At 27.3% G+C, this 24,887-nt stretch overlaps 1 protein-coding gene across 2 annotated transcripts in view; it reads right to left on the bottom strand.

Annotated features, from left to right (window-relative positions):
- LOC107456509 (protein unc-93 homolog A) overlaps positions 1–24,887 on the bottom strand; it is a 138,491-nt gene that overhangs the window by 63,936 nt on the left and 49,668 nt on the right. The window contains exon 1 of one of the 2 annotated variants that reach the window (XM_043049602.2): positions 24,366–24,493. The exons of the other annotated variant lie outside the window; for it this stretch is intronic. The gene's annotated coding sequence lies outside the window, so the exon portion shown is untranslated. Of the gene's footprint in view, positions 1–24,365; positions 24,494–24,887 lie in introns of those variants that run through there. 2 annotated transcript variants of the gene reach the window in all.

Below are 24,887 nucleotides of genomic sequence, written 5' to 3'. Positions count from 1 at the left end.
CAATTACTTCAAAATCTCACACTGACTTTACCGAGAATTTTAAATAGTACTTTACTTAAAAAAAAACCATATACAATTATTTAATGAAGACGCATTCAGTTTAAAAGTTGAAATTTGAAAGTTATTTTGCCAAACGAAATTTTCCAAATTCGGAGTGGATGCATAAAAGAAGGAAAATTTCTAAATGTAAGCCATTTTTAGATTATTTCGAGAAATTATTTTCAAATGGAATATTTGTTTCACTTTTTATAAAAAATTACTTTTGTCATTTTTAAGCCAGGGACAGCAGTTTAAGAATTAATACTGCATTTCAAAAGTTTTTGGAAAATTTATGGAATATTTGTCTTACAAATTTTAGAAAAATTACTTTTAAAAATAGTAAGACAATTTATTCAAGCTTTCATATAGCAACGGAAAGGAAAGTTATGAAATATTTGTTTGACTATTGTAAAAAGAACACTTTCACATTTATAAGCTACAATGTAAAACATTTTTGCGTAACAATAGCTACCAAAAATGGTGGCTAAGTTGTTTTCCACTACTTAAAAACTCAAGGATGTTCCGGGTACTATGAATCGGTTAGAATGTTCTTTTACACTACTTGGTGTAAAGTAGCCACTGCCAGCCACCATGTTTGTTATTTAGAAACACAAAAATTTATAATTACAGTAAGTTATGGTACACATACGAATCGGTTAAGTTACTTATGACGAGACAGTATAAAGTTAGAATCAAAAATTTAGGTTGCATGCTCACACTATGTAAGCACATAAAAATTGTTAATTAAGAATGGCAACAGCGGTTATGTTTAGTTCGAATGTAAGAGAATATATATTAAAAATTAAGAATGGCAACAGTGGTTATGTTTAGTTTGTTTTTTGCGATATAAAAATTTGTAGAACGTCGATATGAAATGTGCGTGAATGTAGTAAGTTAAGAGTGCACTTATATCATCATTAAGTATTTTTTTTGCTTTCTATAAAGAATTTATTATTTTTAGATTAACTACACAAGAAAACAACTAATTCTTAAAATATAATGAGTTTGTAAATCAAAGAATATGAAGACGAATTCGAACTAGGCTTTATAGAACAGGATCGGATAAAAATTTTGCATTGTAAAACTATTTAATACAGTTTACAGAGACTTGAAAATTGAAATATAAATATGCTTATTATGCATCTAAAAACATAATACATATTTTTAAAGGAGAACTGAAGTTTCTGCAGATGAAAAGCAACATTGAAGACAGCTGTAAATGCTCCCCAACTCGTTATCGATTGTAAACAACATTGCAGATGAAATCGAAACGTGCCAAGATATCAGTTTTTGGAAGCGAAAATGATTAACGTATGGTGTAAAGGCGAGTGATCTTGGTGTAAACTTTTTGCATTTTCGGTGTTTTAAGCTTTAATACACCCTTAACATCGAATATGAATGTTTGATTTGGCGTTAACTTGAAAAAAAGTTAAGCTAACACTCGCATTTGAGAATGAACACATGTAAAGTCTTATACTTTTTAGGAGTGCTCAATTCCAAATTCAGAGAGGTATTACTATAGTTTTTACAGTATACTTCCCAAGTACTGACAATGAACTTTACCGGTCTTCTTGTAATGGCATTAACGAAAGTTATATATCACAATTTCTGAATGTTTAATGTTATGAACGCTAAGCAAACGATAGTTTAATTTCAGGAGAAATTAAATATTCAGAAAAAATTAATAAAATATATCTAAATTTGAAAAACAATTTTAAAAATCATTATTTTATACAAATCTTACATAAGGAATTAATTGGAGCTTACATTCTTTTCTCAAGAAATGACGATAGCAAAAGTAATTTAATATATTTCTAAAGTGATTTAGTATTTCAAGAGATTAAACTACAAATAGAATGAAATGAATAGATGAAAATGAAGACTAATCACTCTGTCTTACTAATACTCGGGAAACGTCTCTCGACTGAAAGTAATTTATCTAATGTAAATTAGAGCAGATCATTATAGAGATCAATAGTTCTGGCGACTAAATTGATCTCATAACTTCTGAGAAAGATAAAAATGAAAAAGCTAACGATCTTAAACCCTTAAATATATAAAAAGTCTTAGAAATTTTGCATGATACCATATATAATTATAAGTGCAGTATACAGCGTTATTTTATATGAATTTTAGTTATTAACCTAATTTTTTTTAAGATTTTAGTTTAGTTTGCTATTTTTTTGAGTTCAATAGAAGATTTGAGTTAATTTGTAATTTTGAGTTAAGTTTTAATTAAAAAACTAAAACAGATTGTGTTTGAACTCCATCAATTCAAGCACTGTTTAAAATATTTCCAATTACCATATCACCGAATCAAAACAAATGATGCGGCATGAAGTTAATTAAAATTGATGTATTGAAGTTAAAGTACACAGAGAAAAAAATATGTTCCAAATTACAAGAATACGGTAAGATTTACCGTGCTTATGATTCATTAGAAACACCAGAAAGCTTGATAATTTCGAAGTGCTTTGGTAAAATTAACAATAAAATATGATCTAACAATCTGTGATAAAATTTGGTAAATGCATTAAAATTTTGTGATTTTATCATTCAGAGCATGGCATAAAAACCATTTTTTCAGTTAAAATTATTTTTCAGTTTCGTATTGTTTCTGTATTTTTTATTTATTTGTTGTTTGTGGAAGTTTTGTACTTGTCTTGTTATAAGAGCTGTAGTTTTGAAAACCAGAATTTCCGATAAGACGTTACAATATGAATGGAAAAAATGTCAAATTAATGGCTTAAATAAGTTTAATTAACCAAAATCATGATATTTTTTTTACCAGAAATGTCATTGCCTAGCAGTACGGTAATTTTACTAGAATATTTTATCCGTGTATTTAACTTAAATTTAAATATTATGCTTTGAAGATTTTGTTTTTTAGTCACAAGTATAATATTTATGCGTACTTATAATGACTGAAGTGTTCCTTTACAGCTTTGTTTGGTTATGCTAAAACAAAACCATGAAAATTACTATACGCAATTATTGACACACAATGAATTGTGAAATATTTTAAAATTAACAAGAAGGATAGTAATCATATTCTTTCGTATTACTCAAATATTTTTTCATTCGTACAAATACAGCTATTTCAATTTTCATGTCATTATTCTCCATGAAAATTCGAGTATATTCGTTTTGGAGCTATTTTGGAGCAATTTTGCTCAGTTTTGAGTGAAAGTTTTACAGTGAAAGTTTCTTAATTCGAAACGATTAATTACAGGGAAAGTTTGCTATTTGAATTCAATTAATTAGTTAATCAATTTGAAACATATTTATATCTGGCATCTAAATATAAATTGTTGTCTTTAGATCAGTTGCAATGAAAAGGCAATTTACTAAAAGCTTAAAACCTTCAAAATTTACTTGATAATTGATGGAATTGGGAATGTTATTTTTTACCTATCACAAAAATTACGATTTTCTGGAAGAATTTATCTAAAATGCTTATTATATATAGAAGGAATAGGTAGGTACTTACTTTTATTTCTCTTTTATCGTCGCATAAGAACTGAACTATGGGCTATTGGCGACTATCTGGAAAACATTCCTGAGTATGTATAGGAATGTATGTATAAGTACGAATAGATATGTATAGGAATAAGTCGTTATCGAATATTTATTGAATATTAATATACCTAGAATTTTCGAATATATAATAATAAAAGTTTAAAAATAATAAAGTTGAGAAAATTATTTAAATTTTAAACATTTACATTAAACATTAACTAATACATATTATGTATTCATTAATTCCCTTTTTTAAACTATCTAATTTATTTGTAAAATCGGTATATTAAAACATTATTCTTCCAAGCAAAGTACGTCAGTTATTTTTCATGTTTTTATAGAATAAAAACTAAAAATTCACCATTTCTTTTTAAATTTTATTATTTTAAAATTTTTAGTATAACAATGATCTTTTTATTAAAATTTTAAATTTTTGTCAAGTGCTTTATGAAGTGTTTTTGACTTGCTAGCAGAGAAGTTCAGAAATATTTGAAAATTTTATAATTGATAATGAGAGATAATTAAGGTAATGAAGTTTGTGCGAAGATGAACCAAAATTGAATGAAACAATTGGTAAAAGGGAAAAAATGGGTGGTCCTTTAAAATAGTATATTTTCCATTTTGAATCCTAACTTCATTAAATAATTTTATTTTAATTAGATTTATGATGTTCATATACTGAATTTCTTTAAAATCTATCAATCTATTTAAACTTATTGTCAAAAAATAAGTTTTGATGTCTGAATTATTGCTGTTAAAAAAAATCTTGATCAAATTTGTCCAAATTTGTATCTCTAAAACAAAAAAAGTTATTTAAAAAAAGACTTTTAAAGTTTTTTAATAATATCAATAAATATCTAATACACTGTAAAAAATTTCGGATTAAATTACGGTTAAACTAGCTGCACTCATACTTATTATCGTAAAATCCATTTTTACCAAAACGTGTTACGGAACAAAAAAATTTGATATAAAGTACTTTTTACTGTAATAATTACCCTAAAATCAACGAATCACTTCAATTAAAAAAATACTACTGTAAAAATTACGGCATGATATTTTACGGTAAAAATTGATTTTACGCCAAAACGGATTTTATGGATGATGCATCCTAAGTGCCGGTACTTAATACCGTAATATGATCCGAAACTTTTTACAGTGTAGTTTTAAAAAATAAAAACGTATTGTTAAATTTTAAAATATTTACATCTTTCTCCTAATAACTCAGAACTAATGCCTATAATCAGTAGTTTCAGAGGTTTTCTAGTATTCAGTACTTTTTAGTAGAATTGGAATTTTCGTTAACATTAAGACAATAAAAATTTAACGTTAATTTATGCTTACCCTCATAAGATTTTTTTTCGCAAACAAAATCAGATTTATCCTTCGATTATACTTCATAGAGCTAATTTGATTTATTTTCGATAGAATTTAAAGCAATTTATGATTAATATTATTAGTAATAATTAACGAAACTTTAACAATAGTATTGTTAATCAAGAAATAAGAAAGAATGAGGAAATTGTGAGTGGAACAGCATACAGAAAGCTCAAATAGTTCTGCATTCTTTTACGGAGAGAATTCTATTATTTCCAAAATATTTGAATGAGAATGAAATAAAGAACAAGGTATTTTCCTCATAATCGAGATTAAAAATGCAGCTTTTGTTCAGGGAAACAGGAAATATTCCAGGATATAATAGATATACTTGTTTTTATCGATAAATTCGCCTTTCCAAAATGATGACATAGTTCGTACGTCTCTTGGGAGAAAAAGTATGTTCTAGTCTTCATTAATTGGGTTTTAGGAGAAATTAGTCAGACTATTAGCGCCAAAGGAAAAAAGTTGCTAGTTATTTTCATGGAAAGAAATCGAACATTCTTTTTTCTATGCTTTATAATTAACTAATGGTGAGAAAATTGGTGCAAGTAGCGGAAGTAAATAACTTACTGCTTATATTTTTATTTTTATTGTGTCATTTTGTGTTAAGTGTTCTTATCTTTTCATATTTCTTCATGTTTTTATCTTTGATGACCGCAATGATTTTCTTTATGTTAATCATGTTTGATATATCTTGAATGTAAGGTGATTTCAATTAAACAAAGTATTTAAGAATTTACGTTGCAAATACTATTTTCCAGATCATTATCATAATTTAGATATGCATTCTCCAAACAAAGGAGCATTTCTCCGTGTTTATGGCAAATTTCGTTAAATAATCCATTCTTTCGAGGAAATTTTTGAGGTTGCTACTAGAGTTCCCCCACCCCTCTGTTTGAGCTAGGGACATGCTTGTGGAGATCCCTAAACGCTGTATTTAGGAAATGACTTGTTATAATAATTAGGAATTAGAATTTTTTTTTCTGTAGACTGTTTTAAATTGTTAAGGGGAGATATAGTCCATAACACGCCCAGCTGATGTAATGCTTTACAAAGTTTATGTAAAAATGTTTCGTTTTAAAATAATACGAAGATAGGAAACGGACATTATTTGCCTATAAGGAATTGGAGTATTAATGCTCAATATCCTTATTTTTATTAATTCTTTGGAAAATGTAAGGGTATAATATTTTATAAACCTTTATAAAGGTATAATATTTATTAACCTTTATTCTAAAGGTATAATATAAATGTAAACATATAATATTTATTATTAAAAAAGGCATGTAAACATGCATTTCTATCCAAGGAAACTATCTTAAGAGGTCCGATTGTCGCATGAGAAAAATACCAAATGCATTCAAGTTCATGCAAATTAAGAGAGTTAAAATCCATTTCCGTGTTAGCCAACAGAATAAAAATTTTTCCTCTTCAGAAATTTGAAACTGTAAGCCGCGGAGAAGGTATGTAGTTATACAAATTTTGGTTGTGCAATTTGATCATTTTGATTTTCCTAATATTTCGGATGTTTCAATAATCCTTTTTATTTAAAAATGTTCTGTTGATGGTACTGGAAACTACGTGAATCCGACTTCAAGATGAACTTGGACTCGTCGGAAAACATCACACTAACATCCATATTGCATGTTCTCTACTCCAGGTTAATTGCTGGAGACAGTGAGTTGTCGTGAGTGAAACGTATTTAACAGGCTTGCCAATATTGACCAATATTTCTCAAACGTGGGTAAACGTTGACCAATATTTCTCAGACGTCGGTTTATCTTGAAACTGAGGTATCCGTGGCTGTATATAGCTGACAAGATAGGTTGGATGTTTTTCCTACTTCTTTTGGCAGTTATTACCATATACCGGTCTTCATTGGGTGTTGTAACTTGCTGTGTTGTAAAATTTTCACCAATTTGGAAAGGTTATCAAAGCTCAGATATGATACTTTGGGAAGTTTCAAGTTCCTCGGATACTTTGATCTGAGTACGCCCCCATTCCAGGCTGCCGATAATTCTAAAAATCATTCACATGCTGCTTCCTCTGTGTCATAGCTACCCAGTTAAGGCTCTGGGTGCCTGACGGAACGCGTGTGAACAATTCTGCTTCGTTGCCACTACTACTTAGATATTATTTCTTATATTTCCCATCTCTCTCCTCCTCTCTTACACTTTCGTCATTGTGACGTACTATCACCGTCATCTGGTGACTTTTTATAATTTACATACAATTCTTGAAGATGTGTGTGATAATTTTGTAGGTGAAATTTTTACTTTAGAACTCAATTTTCCGTGATTTTGAATTATCCTTAATTTATGGGCATGGGTGTTTTTTACTAACAAAATTCTTCGTATTTGATGAACCAACAGATTAGAATCAAGACTTATAAATCCACAAAACGTAACATGTTTTTGAATTCAATTTTTTTTCAGAGTAACAGCTTAGGACGTACCTTTTTCCACATTACGTCTAATTTCAAATNAAAAAACTTTTTAAACAACCTTTAATAGTAATCAAACGTGAGAAAGATAAAAGATTCAATAAAATTATTTTCATGATGGAGATTTTAATTGTTAATATAGTTTAAAATAGGTATTGACATTGTAATTTATAATTTTCTTTTTTATTTGTCCTATATGTATATATATATATATATATTGATTTCTGATACTAAAATGATGTTTTAGAGTTCTAGAAACAGAAGATTCTACAAATGATCCATTTTCCTAGTGTTAGTCTTTTGTAGTAATAATATACACAAAAAGACATTTGTGTTTAAAATGTGAATGCAGATTCTGGAATTTGAAAAGTAAAGCAAAACTAAGATAATCTTTGTATATTTTTCTGATTGTAAAGTTTTCAGAAAAACTGAATGTAAAGTTTTCTATTAGTTTATCACTAGAGAACAGCAGTTGGTCAAAGAGAGGCGAAAATATTTGTGTTCCAAACCTACAATTCGGAATTCAAACAATATTTCGCAAGATGCATTGTTGACTTATACATACCCGATTCAATTAGTTAAACACGTGAATAGTCTGCTGCTACATAATGAATAATAGAAGTAATTACACTACCTTATAATAATAGTGGAAGAAACACTTTCAGTTTTTGACATTTAATTAAATTTCTCAAGAAGTATTTAGAAAATTAATTTGTCATTTAAGAAGTGTTCAAGTTCATGCGATGTTTCACATTTAGCAATAAGGTTTTAAAGTTTTCAGTGGTTTGAGGGACTGACTATAAATTATGCAAGGAAACAAGTATTTTTGAGCACCCTATGATAAAAATAAAGCATACACTTGTGTAGTATGGTATACTACATATTAAATAAAATCAATTGTTAATTTTAATTTAATTATCTAATTTCATTATCTAATCATTGTTAATTCTAATTTAATTATCTAATCNTGCATAAAATTTCGTAAACTTCGCTTAAATATTTATGGAGATATGGAATATTTTGAAAAAAACAACAAAATATTTTTTGTCTTACATTTTTTGCTATAACTTTAAAAATATTTCATTAAATTAAACAAAATTTCCTCAAAATTTAAAATTAATTAGAAAATTATTGTTTTAAAATTTGAAACATATTTGTTGAAAACTGCGCAAGATATGAATATTTAAAGTACTTCTATTACACCGCGTTTCCACAAAGATGAAAAAAATATTTCTATTCATATTCTTGTTGTGAATCGTATTTAGCAACTAATGAGAAAAGTCAATAGTTTCAAGCAATTTTTTCGTATATTTTAAAAGAAAACTCGAAATGATAAGGTGTTTTATACAAATTTAATTTTGTATCACAAGACAAAAAAATAATAATATAATAATCGTCCATGTATCAAAATGAGGTGATATAAGGAAAAAAATGTGAAAGAAAACATATTTTTATGGGGAATGATCCCCCAGAATATCCACGCCATTTTTAATAAAATTTATTTCATAATATAAAATGATACTTCTACTAAACCCCTTAATGTTTCGAACCTTCTTTTAGAATGCGTAAAAACTACTTAAATTGCTTGAAATTTCCTACATTCTTAAGATATTCAAATCAGACTTTTTTTATTAGTTATCATATACGATTCGCCAAAAAATTATGAAAAAAAAAATTTTTTTTTCCACGCATACGTTGCGTATGCATGTTTAACTTTATGTATGTTTATGCATTTAACTTATGTAGCACGCGCATTTAAAAGAAAAAAAAATCTTACCCGCACAATTAATACAACAATTATGTATCAAATTCTGTGTCAAAATTTATTTTCGAAGTCATTATTAAACTCTAAGTATGTATTGAACCTAAAGCTAATATATTGTATTATAAGCTATACATTAAAATTTGAATCAAAAATTATTTTAGAAGCTATTATTAATCCATAAGTACATATTAAATGTTTAGCTGTTGTAAGCTATCTATTAAACTTTGTATCAGAATTTATTTCAGATGCTTCATTTTATTATAAGTATGAATTAAATTTTAAGCTATTATATTATATAAGCTATATATTAAACTTTCTATCAAAATATATTTTAGAAGCTATTATGTATCAAACTTTGCTAGACAATTCCGATTTTACCTTCTATTATTTGAGCATTAATAATAAATATGCATAAAAATTAAATGTCAGTAATGCACAGTAAATAAATCAACTGATGAATTAATGTTAAAAATGTGTGAAATTCTTAACACACATTTTATAAATGTAAACTTATACTACTATTAACAGCAGTAAAAATAAACTTAAGGCTTTTTCAAAACAGTAAATGTTTTTAAATGAATTTCTGCTTAAGATTAATAGTTTACGATTACTACACGTAAATAGAGGGTTATTTAATTATCATATTCCTTATACGTTTTAATGTCGAGAGTGAAATTTTAATCCCCAAGAATGATTTTAGCAAATGGCAGCGATTAATTATTCTTATGAGAATTCATCGAGTTGAGTGATTATTGAGCTGCACATTAAGTTCAGTATATTAGGAAACTTTCAAAAGTTTTATGATGTTTCGAAACGATAGTCTCTAAATTCAACTTTAATGCTTCAAGCCGTAGTAAAATTAATTGGAAATTAATTTTCAAATTAAATAATTCGCCCTAAACACTATTAAAGTTTTAAATACGGCTTAAATAGCTGCAATGTGCAGGGCTTAAAATACACGTTTAGCTTATGGTGGTCGATTTGCAAATGCAATTAAAGTTTATAAAATAATAAAAATGAAATAAATTACTGTTATATGGTTTGTTTAATCTTGTTTGGTTAATTTAAATAAAATAAAAATACTTTTTTTCATTTTAATTAGTAAGAGAGATATAAATGGAGTAAAAAAATAGGTGATATTTTCGAATATTCTAGTTGAAAAATTTCAAAGCAAAAATTTCAAACGCGCATAAATGAATTTTATTACTGGTTTTGAGATTTAGTGAGATATTCTCGTTTCTTATATCGAACGCAGCAATATACTGTTCCATTCTCTAAAATTAACCTTTTGAATATCCAGTACACTAATCTGAACAAATACTACTTCTCATTCTAAAATCTTTTTTTATTTTATTTCAAATGGCAGAGTTTTGATTTAAGTATAAAAATACTTAATAAAAGTAAGGCATTATTCAAGTGTTTTTTTGCATGTTATATCCATAAATATCAATTAAATAAGTTTCGAAAGATATTTTGTTTAAGGAAATTCTTCTAGTATCTCTCGTACAATATATATAAATTAGAAAATGATTCAAATTCTTCTAATTATATTTTTTTTATCATGAGCTGAGTTAAAAGTATGGTCAAAACCAGAATATGGTTCATTTAACCATGTTTCAGACTCTATAGGAACACCAAAAAGGTCGGTAATATTTACCGAATAGTTTTGGTAATGAATTTGGTATAATTTACAGTAAAATATGATTTTTTAATTTTTAATAAAGTTTGATAAATATGGTAAAATTTAGTAATTTTAACATGGCATAAATTTACCATTAAGATTTGTATATTTTACTAAATGAATGAATGGTAATAAAAACTATTATTTCAGAAACCAGAAGTTTTGATAAACTGTTGCTATATGAGCCGATTAGTTAAAAAATGAATTTTTTGACTACCATACATTTTAGTTTCATTATCTATTATTTTACCAGATTAATTATTATTTTACCAGATAAAATTACCAGGTAAATATTATTTATTCAGAAATGTCATTATCGAAAATCGGTAATTTTGCTAGACAGTTTTTTCATGTGAATTCATTTTGAGGAAATTTCATTAAAAATATTACTTTGAGTTTGAAAGGAAAAAATTGAACAAAATTATAAACTGTTGAGATAGCAGACTCTGAGTAAAACCTATAAAAATTTCCTACACACATTTTCCTTTTGTTTCTGAACCATGAACGAACTGAATTTTTAAATTTTTTATGTCTCTGATGTACAGTGAGCAATGTTAAAAAAATGAAATACGAATAACTTTCAATCTAACAATTGGATTGTCATGTACTAAGGCCTAATATTAATATTTTGAAAGGCTAACCTTAAGTATGCTAATTAACTAGTAGAGACGGTGTTTTAGTCAAAATCTGACAAAAAACATACTTTCTCTGAATAAACAAACTTTATTTTCGATGAATTTGATTTTTGACTCTCAATATTAGAGAATATTGTATTTTGCTGTAAACAATTCTTCAAAACATCTAATATGATGGAGTCGTGCAGGAGTTTTCTTTGATAAATATTTCAAAAAAAAAATTTCTTTACACATTTCAAAATGTAATCTATCGACTCCGATAAATCTATGCATTAAACATAATTTGCACAGAGAATTAAATTTTTTAAAATAAAAATTTAATTTTCTACTTCACTGTGAAAGTATTAAAAATATATCTTAAACCTCGTAGGTCAAAATATTTCAAGCTTCAAAAAGTTCCTTTTCTTTTATTCAAAAAAAAATGACGTTTAAAATTGATAAAATATTGTCTTCTAACAATATTTCGATATATGGAAACTTGCCAACTTGACCAAGGAGATGTTTATCCTTCTATTTTTATGAAATGAACTTTAAAAATTGTACAGAGAGTTTCACTTAGGCTTGATTTATTGTTTTAAATTTTTAAGTCAATCAGAAAAACAGTTAATGTTAAAAATGATAAACTTTATATACAGATATTTTAAAGTTTACTTTTAAAACTTGTTAAATTTTATTTATGTGTAGCTTTTGACATAGNCATTTTCTTTTCGTTTCTGAACCATCAACGAACTGAATTTTCAAATTTTTGATGTCTCTGATGTACAGGGAGCAATGTTAGGAAAATTAAATACGAATAACTTTTAATCTAATAATTGGATTGTCATGTACTAAGACCTAATATCAATATTTTGAAAGGCTAACCTTAAGTATGCTAATTAATTAGCAGAGACGGTGTTTGAGTCAAAATCTGACAAAAAACATACTTTCTCTGAATAAACAAACTTTATTTTCGATGTAAATTCATCGAAAATAAAGTTTGTTTATTCAGAGAAAGATTGATTTTTGACTCTCAATATTAGAGATAATCTCAAGTTAGAGAATATTGTATTTTGCTGTAAACAATTCTTCAAAACATCTAATATGATGGAGTCGTGCAAGAGTTTTCTTTGATAAATATTAATTTCTTTACACATTTCAAAATGTAATATATCGACTCCAATAAATCTATGCTTCAAACATAATTTGCACAGAGAATTCAATTTTTTAAAATAAAAATTTAATTTTCTACTTCACTGTGAAATTCCTATAAGTATTAAAAATATATCTTAAACCTCGTAGGTCAAAATATTTCAAGCTTCAAAAAGTTCCTTTCCTTTTATTCAAAAAAATGACGTTTGAAATTGATAAAATATTGTCTTCTAACAATATTTCGATATATGGAAACCTGCCAACTTGACCAAGGAGATGTTTATCCTTCTGTTTTTATGAAATAAACTTTAAAAATTGTACAGAGAGTTTCACTTAGGTTTGATTTATTGTTTTAAACTTTTAAGCCAGTCAGAAAAGCAGTTAATGTTAAAAATGATAAGCTTCATATATAGATATTTTAAAGTTTACTTTCAAAACTTGTTTAATTTTATTTATGTGTAGCTTTTGACATAGGAAATCAAAAATCAAATACAAAAAAGTAATTACCCAATTTTCTACTGTAAACTTACTTAGAAAATGAACTAAAAGAGTTTTAAAGACAAAATTCGTGTTTCTGACCATTGTCTACACTTTTAGATATTTTTCGGAAAAATGGCTTTATAACAATTTAATAATTCTTATTTTATCATATTCAATCAAAACAGTCAAATAATCAGAAAAACATGGTATTAAAACTTTTAAGCATGAGAAAAATCTTTTTGTGACTGTTTTCTGTCCGGTTGTTTCACCGAATTTAATACAGTTAAACAACCAGAATTTTATCCGCGTCAGCTAGGCCCATCTTATGAAGCCCCCGTTCTGTAGGTCATGAGAGTAGCAGACCAGCCTTCTGTTGTTGTTGACGTATGCCTGTTTAGGCAGAAGGAGTGCGATTGTTCTTGTTTTTCAGTGGCACCATCTATGGCCAAGAATTCGACTTCTGCCACGCCATACATCACCCCCGTTTATAGGGCGGTCCCATTCATACATCCATTCATTTATCCACAGANGTATGCCTGTTTAGGCAGAAGGAGTGCGATTGTTCTTGTTTTTCAGTGGCACCATCTATGGCCAAGAATTCTACTTCTGCCACGCCATACGTCACACCCGTTTATAAGGCGGTCCCATTCATACATCCATTCATTCATCCACAGATTGTAATTTTGACCTGAATCAGAGAACGATCGATCTCCAATCCAGCACTTTCAGAGGTATTGATTTGTTATGGGAGGACTTTTGCGACTCGACGGATTTAACGTGCATCACTCACTTTACTACACGAGGAGTTTTCGGCCGGCGGGATTCGAACGCTCGAACTCTCCGACATGGGTCCAGTGCCCTACCGACCAGGCTATCCCGGCCTTAGACAAACTTCCTCGTCTATAATATATACCCAGCTGTAATATATACGCAGCTGCAAGAAACTATTTGACTTCATTAGGTGGGCCTAGTTGGTGCGATAAAATTCTGGTTGTTTTACCGTATCAGGTGAAAACAGTTAATAAACGGTTTTTTATCACAGTTAACAGTTTGAATACCGTATATCAATAAAAGAAATTTTTATTTAACCATTTTTTCCTAGAAATTTCTAATAGCGTACTTTTTTTCTCAGTGCGTACAATATTTTTTTTTGTTGTCAACGGTATTTGATTTTCCTCTTTAATAAAGGATAAACTCGCAAAAATTTGCTTTAATATTTCATTGCTTATTATATTTATGACTCCAAAGAAAGAAAAAAAAACTTGATTTTTTCATTGCTCATTATAAATGGAAATTCTTTCTAAAACAACAGTTGTTTGAATAATGAAGGAAAATGAGCTAATGAAAAAAAGCCGGCGCGCTCTCTAATTTCAACGTAGAGGATTTTTTTCTGGTGTTAGGTAAATATATTAAAAAAAAGTACCCCTTAAAGTTGAAGCAAGGGAATTAAGCTAAAAAATTTGTCTCTTAGATTATTATAGGAGGGAACAGCTAGTTTCCTGAAATATCTTATGAATTTTTTCGAGCAATGTTGATTAGTTTTCTGAAAATATACCATTTAGAAATACAGTATTAAAAATTATCTTTAGTTCAGGATACGAAAAAATGTATCTTCGAAGTTTCATTTATTTTATGTTTAGTACACTGTTAGACTTTTCCTTCTGAAATTACGGTAATATAACCGGCAGTAGTCTGTCCATCTAATTAACCCTAAATTTTACGGTAAATAGCTTTTTTTATCTTAACGGTTTTGATACCGTTTACAACTAGTGTGTTTAAAAAAACCATGAATACAAAACTATGCGGTTTTTAATCCTTTAAAAACAAGTCAGGACCACATTGTGTACCCCCTATGAGGTCTATAATTATTTCCTCTGGTAGGGTACACTAGCACCCGGTAATATAATACGTGGTTCAATTAAAATATTATGGGTCAATATTAAGGTCTGATATCGGGCCTTGCATTATTTAATATGACTTCGAATATTTAAAGCTCTTTAGACGACGAATTTCCTCATTTTAAAGCTTTTCAGAAGACTATTTTAGATATACATGCATAATAAACTACACGGCCACACATTGTGTACCCCCTATGAGGTCTATAATTATTTCCTCTGGAAGGGTACACTATTACCCGGTAATATAATACGTGGTCCTATTTGAATATTATAGGTAATATTAGATTATAGGTTAATATTGTAACTAGCATGACACACGAAACTATTCATACTTGAAACAGCACGAAACAATTAAATAAATTGTTATTTAGCCATTTTTTTTACTGAGAAATTTCTGCCAGTGCTAATTTAGTCTCAGCCCATTTCTTTTTTCCTTGTTTATATTGAAATCGAAACAAAAAAAATAACACCTCAAAAAACGTTTGAAATGTTTTAATTTTACAAATATACCCATAATTCTTTTGTTTTGCTATTTTATTTTTTAAAGTTTTAAAGAATTTCACAAACATAATTAAATTTAGTTGCTTGTTTGGAGGTGCAAATTGTAACTAAATTAGATTAATTTTTAATTATTTTTAAAAACAACAACCTTCATAAGATAAATTTGATTACGCTTTTCTCAGTTTATATTTACATTTTTAATTGAATTGGGTGTATTTTAAAANCTAACTAACTAACTAACTCAGTGGCGCGACAGCCCATTAAGAGGGCCAAGGCCGACTGTGCCCATCTCAGTTTTCTTGACCTTGGGCTCTGGGGTGCAGGAGCATATGTTCCGGTCAGGTGGTCAGCCGAACGCGGAACCCCCAGTGTTAGTTCCCAAGCATGCTTGGTACTCATTTTATCGACCCACTGAAGGGATGAAAGGCTGAGTCGGCCTTGCCCGGCCCAAGGATCGAACCAAGGACCTGTGGCACGACAGCGCGAAGCGCTACCGCTCAGCCACCGGGATATTTAAAACTAATTACTTGAATTATGCAAATACCTTAAATGTTTGAAGATCTTATTAGATCAAAAGCTAGTATGGTATTCTGAATAATATTTTGCGCAATGTGAATATTGGAGTACATGTATGCCTCCTTATTGTGCAAATGGCTTATTCGCAATTGATCTTAAATTGAATAATTCAGTACGTGATATTGCAAGGATTGCACTTTAGTCACTACATTTTGACGCATATTTTAATTTTTTTTTAAAAACACTATTATAAAAAACAGTAATTAATGAAACAATAGAGTTAACCAGTTGTGAAAGATGATTTTTAAAACGAGAAAAATGAGATTAAAATCAAATAAACTTAGATTATTTAATATAAATCAATTAATGTGGAGTGAAATCGAAGAGCACTTAGATTAACTAACTAGAAAAATGAGATTAAAATTAAATAAACTTAGATCATTTAATGTAAATCAATTAATGTGGAATGAAATCAAAGAGGGCTTAGATTAACTGACACATTTTTTGAAATAATTAAAGTAGAGGAATACATATATTGTCTTTATTACGCCGAAATTCTAATATCCTACTTTGTACATACACGGAGAAAAAAATCTGTTAAAATTACTGTATCGCATGGTACTGACCTTTCTGGTAAAAAATATAATTTCAGATAATAAAACAAAAATATATGGTATTTAAACTATTCATTTGATAATTTTTTAGTTCATATAGTAGAGTTTATCCAGAAATTTTGTTATTCAAAATTATAGGTTTTATAGTTGCATGCAAACATGCAAAACCAAAAGTAATTTCAACCGAGTAAATGTTTTTTATGCTATGCTCTAAGGTATCAAGATAAAATTACCAAATTTCCCCACACATTCGGCATTTTTTATTTCCATATTATAAAACCATATTTTATCGTTAATTTTACAAAAATCATTACTAAAGCGTGTCGTAAAAGTTAAGGAGATTTTTGATACTCCTATAAATTCAGAATTCACTTTGAATTTTATCACATTCTGGACGTATTGACCATTTTTTCTCTCAGTATAAATTTTCTATCAGCATTACATAAATTGTCATTAATTTGTTTTAGTTTAGGGTAGAAAAATTTTGTAAAGATAGTGCTCAAAGAATATCATGCTAGAAAAGAACTCTGTAAAAGTCAAGAAGATAAATTTGTTTATTATATACTCCCATTTTAAAGCAAATAAGAAACGAAACTGAAATTTCTAAAGTTATTGAACAGATTTCTTTTAGTCGGGTGAATCATAGAAATCTTGCTAACAATGTTCACAGAAGTGTAAACTGAATTAACTAGAAACTTGAAGCAATCTAAGGGGAACAAATTACGTCTTAAATCTGAACTGAAGCAAAAAGAAATATAAATAGATAGTGTATTGATTCAATTATATTTGTTTTTATATTTAACTGCTAAGTTAAAATTGGTAGTTCTTGTTAGTGTATTATTAGTAAATTATATTACACATTAAGAAGTATTTAAATTAATTTACACGAACGTCGAAAAATACTTTTCCGTTACTGTTGTCTTTAATGATATAATATTTACATAAGTTATTATGTTTAAAATGAGAACTGTAACTATTTATATTAAACACTTAGCCTAAAATAGATGCTATGTTAGGTTATATTATAACCTTGAAAAAAACTTGGTAATTAAGAGTTAATTTTTTCCCTCGATCTTTTACAGGGCCGAATGATAAACGGTGTAGAGTTGTATGCAAGTTTTAACATTTTGTTTAAAGTTTCTGTTAATAAAACCATAGCTTACTTAAATAGAAGTCATTTGCATAAAAATAAACATAATAAAGGCAGATATAAATGAACAAAATATAGGAAAGAAAATATAGGAGAACAAAATATAGGAAAGAAAATACATATTATCGTCAATAAAGTACTGCTAAGCAATTTGGATGATAAGTTTAATTTTCACTTGACATACAGATATTCATATAATGTTTTTGAATAAAGTTTTGATAACCCTTATAAGCGACACGAGGTATATTTTAATAAGAAAATGTCTAGAAAAGCTTGTATTTGACTTTTAAAAAGCTTACTAAAATCTAACAAGCAATCAGTCACACCAGTTTTACCATTTTGAACTCTTTTATTATTTAAATTTTTTTTGACAACAATTGTTTAATTTTTTTTATAAAAAAATGAATTGATATTCTTCTTCGAATCTGTAAACTAAAACGAAATGATTTTGAATCTTAAATAGAATAAATATCCTGAATTTAGTGAACTGAAGTTATAACTTAATACGGAGGATTTGAAAAAAGACTTTTTCTCTCTAGTAGAAGCACTTTTAACAACAGACCACCAGATAAAAAAATTTAAGATGACTTTCTGACTAAGTTATAAAAGTAAGTTAACCTAAAAGATTTTATATTTTCAGCGGATGACAAATGCGATTTCTAAAGTAAAAGAAAGATCAAACGTAGAGAAGAGAAGGATAAAAGTAAAAAATATTACTTAGTGAATACTGGAATTCACCCAATTAGTTGGAGCAAAGACTTTTATCCAATTTTTTATTCCATAAATCCCTTTACTATTAAAATGGATTGCTATATACTTATTCAAGTACATTTTCCATCCATTTTCTCTCTTTTTTTAAGAAATTTTAATGACTCACTTAATGTGAGAAAGTCGGTACACAATATCTTTATAATGAATCGTGGTTATATTGTTTTCAATTTAGTTTAAAACTCTTTTGCATCCAAAAAAGATATCTTTCGAAAGTTTTGAAATATCTATCCAAGAAAATTAGTTTATTTATTGCATAAGCTGCAAATAAATGGAACTCATGAAATAAGTTCAAAATGTAGAGAAAGCAAGGGAAAAATTACAGAACAATGAAAAAAGGGGAAAAAAAGAAAAATAATAATAAAAAAAAAAAAAAAAACCGGAAAAAAGAACAAAATTTTTAAAAAAAATCCGGAAAATAAAAGATATAATATAATCGGATATAATCGTGTGAGCTGAGGAAAAGATCATATCATTTATTTTCCGAATTTTTTAAAAAATTTTTTGTCCTTTTTTTCGGAAATTTTTTTTCCGGTTATTTGTTATTTTTATTATTACTTTTCTTTTCCCCCCCTTTTTTCTTTGTTCTGTAATTTCCGACATGTATATATATATATATATATATATATATATATATGNTGCCACCTTTTCTCCTTGTTTTTATATATTTCTTATTATATTTTTTTACTTTATTTATTTATTCATTTTTTTATTGTGGAACTTTTCTAGAAGTAAAAATACATATCTTTGAAAGTCTAAAGTCAGCGTTGCTTAAATTATTAATATCATGATATCACGTTATGAAGTCAGTAAATGCAAAAACAATATACCTAACCATGACTTATGATGAAGAAAAAATTCTTAAGCAACTTCATTTGATAAAATGAGTTGAAAAACAGAACAGAAAATTATAAAATATTCAATGTCAGGAAATTCTCGATCGATATCAGGATTCATACTATATTCAGGATTCAGTTAATTTCATACGCTTACATCAAAAGAATAAGCAAGTATTGATTATTTCTCTACTCGTATTTTTTTATTATGACTTAAAATCCTGTATATTTTAGTTTTGGTTTCAATACGTAAGTATACGAAGCGAATATTTTATTTTTTATTGCCTTAATTATATCGCTAATGCAATTTCTATGAACCTATTAATCATTTATGAGAGCTTAGTCATTGGAAAAGAAAATGAATGATGAATTGATCCGTTACTGATCTAAGTTTGTAGAACGCAAGCATTTTGAAGATTTCCCAAGGAGCCTATGAACTACTTATTTACCATTTTCCTTCAGTGATGATAAAATTATTCTGTTGCAGCGGCGCGGTTTATTTGAAGTTGATGTTTAACCAGTTCTAGACTTACTTTCATTATGTGCTGTTAATTGAAATGATAAATAACAAATGATTTATTACGTACTGTTCATGGAAATCTATTTATAATTTGGCACGTAGGGAATAAATATAATAATTTGCATATTTGAAGGAAAGACAAAATCGATTTTGTCTACCTTTCAAATAATTAAGTTTAAATTTGTTAAAACTATTAAATCTCTGGTTGTTTTAAAAAATGTTAAATGTGATATGCTAATTTGAAAAAAAAATGTTACGTAAATGTTTTAAATTACTTTCCATGCTAATAAAAGAGTCTGGTCTAAATTACTAGAATGTGGTAAAACTTAGCTTGTTTCTGACTGTATGGAAGCACAAAAAAGCTCCGTAAATTTTAAGGAAATGATTTAGTATGTATTTCGGTAAAAATAAAAGGGAAGATAGGTTTTTATAATATGAGATAAAATTTGATAAATGTGGTAACATTTAGTAATTTTACTATGATACCCTAGTGCAGGGATGGCGAACCAATGGCGCGCGTGCCATATATGGCACGAGACACAATATTTCGGTCACGCCACCGATCACATTTGTTATTACACAATGAATTGCTATTACACAAATGTTATTACACTATGATGCATATGTAACAATTTAATTAAAATTCACAAAAACAAGCAAAATAATAAACAATTATTAATAAAAAATTAACAATTAATACTAAAAAGACAATCAATAACCATAAAAAACAAGCTAACAATAAACAACTAGCAAAAAAAAATTAACAGTCCTGCTTAAACTAACATCTTACAACCTAATATAAGTTATTTGTCATCGAATCTGCAACAACAGAAGTCACACTGATGTTACTTTAAGTTGTTTTAAGACATGTCAAAATGTATTTTTTTTCAATGCAAATAAAGAGTTTTGAGTTGATAGTGTTAAGTATTATTATATTCCCAATAATCACGAAGTCAAAATTATTTGACGGCACGTCTATGACCTCATTAAACAATTTTTTAGAAAAAAATGCACGATGGTGTATAAAGGTTCGCCACCTCTGCCCTAGAGCATTGCTTGAAAATCATATATTCATAGGTTAAATTCACTTTTCAGTTCTTTACTTTTTACTAATTGTGGGGCAATAAGATCTATAATTTTGAAAACCAGAATTTCTGGTAAGCCCTAATTATAAGACTGGAAAAACTACAAAATTAATGGTTTAAATATCATATAGTTTGGTTTTATTAATGAAAATTAGTTTTTTTAAGTAAGACTGACGTGCTGCTTACTAGTCTTTACCATACAGTACTGTAATTTAATCAGAATGCTTTCCACCGCGCAAAATAAACTATGTGTTTTACACAGAGTTTACTTTTTCTCGCTTCAAGTATATTTAAAATAGTTAACGAGTCGACAATATGAAAATTTTCTATGTAAAACACTTAGTAATTTCTTTAAAATTTATTTGATTTTGTAAAATATTTAGCAGCACGACTATCAATAAAGTTGCTTTTGGTGCTTTTAACAAAATTAAAGCACATTAATCTTACAGGTTCTAGACATATAAACGTTCTAATGTAAAATGAAACCAATATTAACTGAAGATATATTGTTTAATACTATGGGTATACTGTATACTATTTGTAATAAATGAAATATTAGAAGCATTATTTTCAAAACTATTTTTGTTGAAATAGAAATGTTGAAACTGATTGAAAACGCAATTCATGTGCTAAAAAATTGCTATGAAATTCCATTTTTTAAAAAAAATTTAATACCAGATTTTTTTGCTGTTTAAAAAAATGTTAAAAATATTTTTCGCTCAGAAAATTAATTTATAAATGAAATTGTAATTGCGCAAAATTTTGCAGCTAATTTTGTGATTTTTCCGATACTAATTTTATGAAAAATTGTTCTCGAATTTGGCACGATTTTATAGCCAATGTTTTTCTTTTCTACCTGAAGTATGAATAAGTGGCATTATTGTTGTTTTAAATAACTGCATCAAAACAGACAAAATTGAATCACTTATGATTTTCCTGTCTCAAAGTCTATCAGCGTTAATGAAGGCATATGGTTAAAATGTTTTTTAATGGAGAAGTTATTTTTATGGCAATAATATTATTTCTAACATTGAATTTGCAATGAATAGAACGTATCTGTAAAATTCCTATTGAAACTTAGTTAATTGCTAAATATTTATTGAAACTATCCTAAACTTAGTCCGTTTAATATTATATTAAAAAAAGGAAACGTATGTGGGTGCATGATTAAAGGTGTAAGGTGTTCGCTTTGTATATTCGCTGGTTCCATTTCTAATTGAGACCGTTTTTTAACTTTTTCTTAATATATATTTTATATATGAGTAATTATGTATAATAAAATAAGTATATAAAGAGAAGTTCATTTTTAAATGTATTTACACGTTATAGAACACGTTTATATTTAATTACTTCTAATGAGACACATGTGTCACTTTAAATTAGTATCGTTATATTTTTAGTAACTAAGAATATTAAAATTATTTCGAAAGTAAATCATTTGTAATGTATAGTTTCTGAGGAAAGAAAAATATAACTATTTTAAATAGTTTCTGAGTAATTTTAAGTAAAGCATAAATGCAAATTTTTACATGTTCTTTGAAATTCATTGTTGATTTACTTACATATCGATAAAAGTTTCAGTTAAGAATAAGGAACACACTTACATATTTAATTTTTATTTAATTAGTAGGTTTTACAGCATACTCCCAGCCACACGCTAACCCACATGAATTGCCTTATTATTCAAAATTATTTTTATTTATTTACGATAAACAAATTTGAAAATCAAAATGATAAAATATTCAATTTAAAGATTCTAAAATGTTATATTTTATTAAGACAGGTTTGGTCTCAATATTGTTTGGTCCAAGTAAATCGAATGATTTTGCTTGGTCATTATTGCATTTTCCCCTTCAATCCAGTTTCATTATTTCTTTTATATTCTGTATTTTTGATTGCAGTTAAAAATAATTTAATATTTTAAGAGATTAATCTCAGAGAAAAAGTATAATCAAAACTACCGGAATACGGTTAAATTTACCTTGGTTCTGAATCTATAAATCACCAAAAAAACTCGATAATTTTCAACGAAGCGCTTTAGTAAAGATTTCGGCAAAATTAACTATAAAATAGGGTTTTATAATGCGTGATAAAATTTTTTAAATGCGGTATAAATTTGGTAATTTCTTATTATACCTTAAAGTATGGCATAAAAACCATTTATATGGTTAAATTTACCATTCAGTTTTGTATTTTTCATAAATGTGTAGCAATAAGAACCATAATTTTTAAAACCAGAAGTTCTGATATTATGGCTATAATGTGAACGAAAAAAAAAAAAAAAGAATAAGAACTGTATAATTTGCTTTTCTTATGATTATGATTATTTTTACTAGAAATATCATACAGTTTATTTTTACCAGAAATATCATATATCAAATATCATTACCAGAAATTCTATCGAAGTACGATAAATTTACCTGATTTTTTTTTCTTCAGGTGCTTAGTAATTTTAAATAGTTGTTTTGTATTCATTGTTTTAATTGGTGCGTTAACAGTAAATAAATTCATTAAAAAAATAAATACAACTTTTAAAAACTAAATATTACTTATTTACCATTTAAAAATAAAATAGAAACTCAAATGACAACTCTAAATGTCAACTGGGAAATTTTTATTTCAAGTCTATAATTTTGAATATTACTTTTTATCTTTGATCTTTTTATCTTTGAATCTTTTTAAAAAAATAGATGAAATTAAATAATAAGTTTAATATTAATACTATTATAAGTAAAATAGTTAAAGATTACTTGAAGAAATGGATATTAAATATTTCTGCATTCAAAACATACCAGAAAATAGAACAGTTAAATAAGAGATAAATGCATATTTCACAGGAAAATATCATAATAATTTTATGTCAACCTCATATTTCCAGATCTTTTCTGTTAACTGAAGATTTCAGCATATAATTTTTGTGTGCAATTAAAATGCCCCAGCAACAATGAGAAATAGTTTTAGGACTATTATATTCGTTTTGTTTCATAGAGATATTAAATTTTACAGAATAAACAGCAAAACAATTATATTTTACAGAAAATAAGAACGGAAAAATTGTTTATAAAAATATAAGGAACAAATTTCTGATAAAATAAAAGAATTGCAATAAAATATTTTAAAGAACGTGTCTGTAAAACTTTACGTATAGTAGAAAAGTTCCAAAATTTTAAATAGCTTAAAATGGTAAATAAATCACAAATTCAAATATATTAAACAGTCTAACGTACTTATAAAAACATTGATGAAACTTTTAGTTTTAAAAAGAGATGACACGCACCAATAAATAATTGATTTCACGTAAGATATTTCGCAATAAATTTTTTATATGCTTCGTAGTCAAATAATGACAACAATTACTTTTTCATATTTAGATCAACAATAAAAAAAAATCAACGAATTTAACTTACATGAATAGATCAGAATTTCGCAGGTGGAAAGTCTTCAAAACTTACAGAAATTGAAAATTGCTACAGTCCATAAAAACTGCGCTTTGCGAATGAACAGTGCCTTTAAAGACAGCTTTCTGGCATTACTCAGGATTTTACGCATGCGCTGTGATGATCTTTACCCTATCATCCCCCAATTTCCCTTACCTTAATAAGTGAGAAAGGCATGCTTTAGCTGGATTACGTGTAACTAGAAAAGCTTAGTATTTTTGTTTACCAATAGCTGTGAGGGAGCAGGACATAAACAAGAGTTATTTCTAAGAAGAAAAATCAATAAATTAGAAAATGATTCAAGGAAAGGAAATAATTTATTAGAAATGTTTACTGTAAATTATTTTTTTAATTCTCTTCCATAAAATCCTTTTCTCTTCATGAATTGAACAAATTTATTGTATTTTTGCTATATTAATTGTATACATATACTATCTCCATTATATATATATATATATATATACCCTAGAGCCATTACATTATGTGCACCCT

Source organism: Parasteatoda tepidariorum, chromosome 5 (genome assembly GCF_043381705.1).
Source record: "Parasteatoda tepidariorum isolate YZ-2023 chromosome 5, CAS_Ptep_4.0, whole genome shotgun sequence".
Taxonomy (NCBI): Eukaryota; Metazoa; Arthropoda; class Arachnida; order Araneae; family Theridiidae; genus Parasteatoda; species Parasteatoda tepidariorum.
This window is presented reverse-complemented; position numbering and strand designations above follow the sequence as displayed.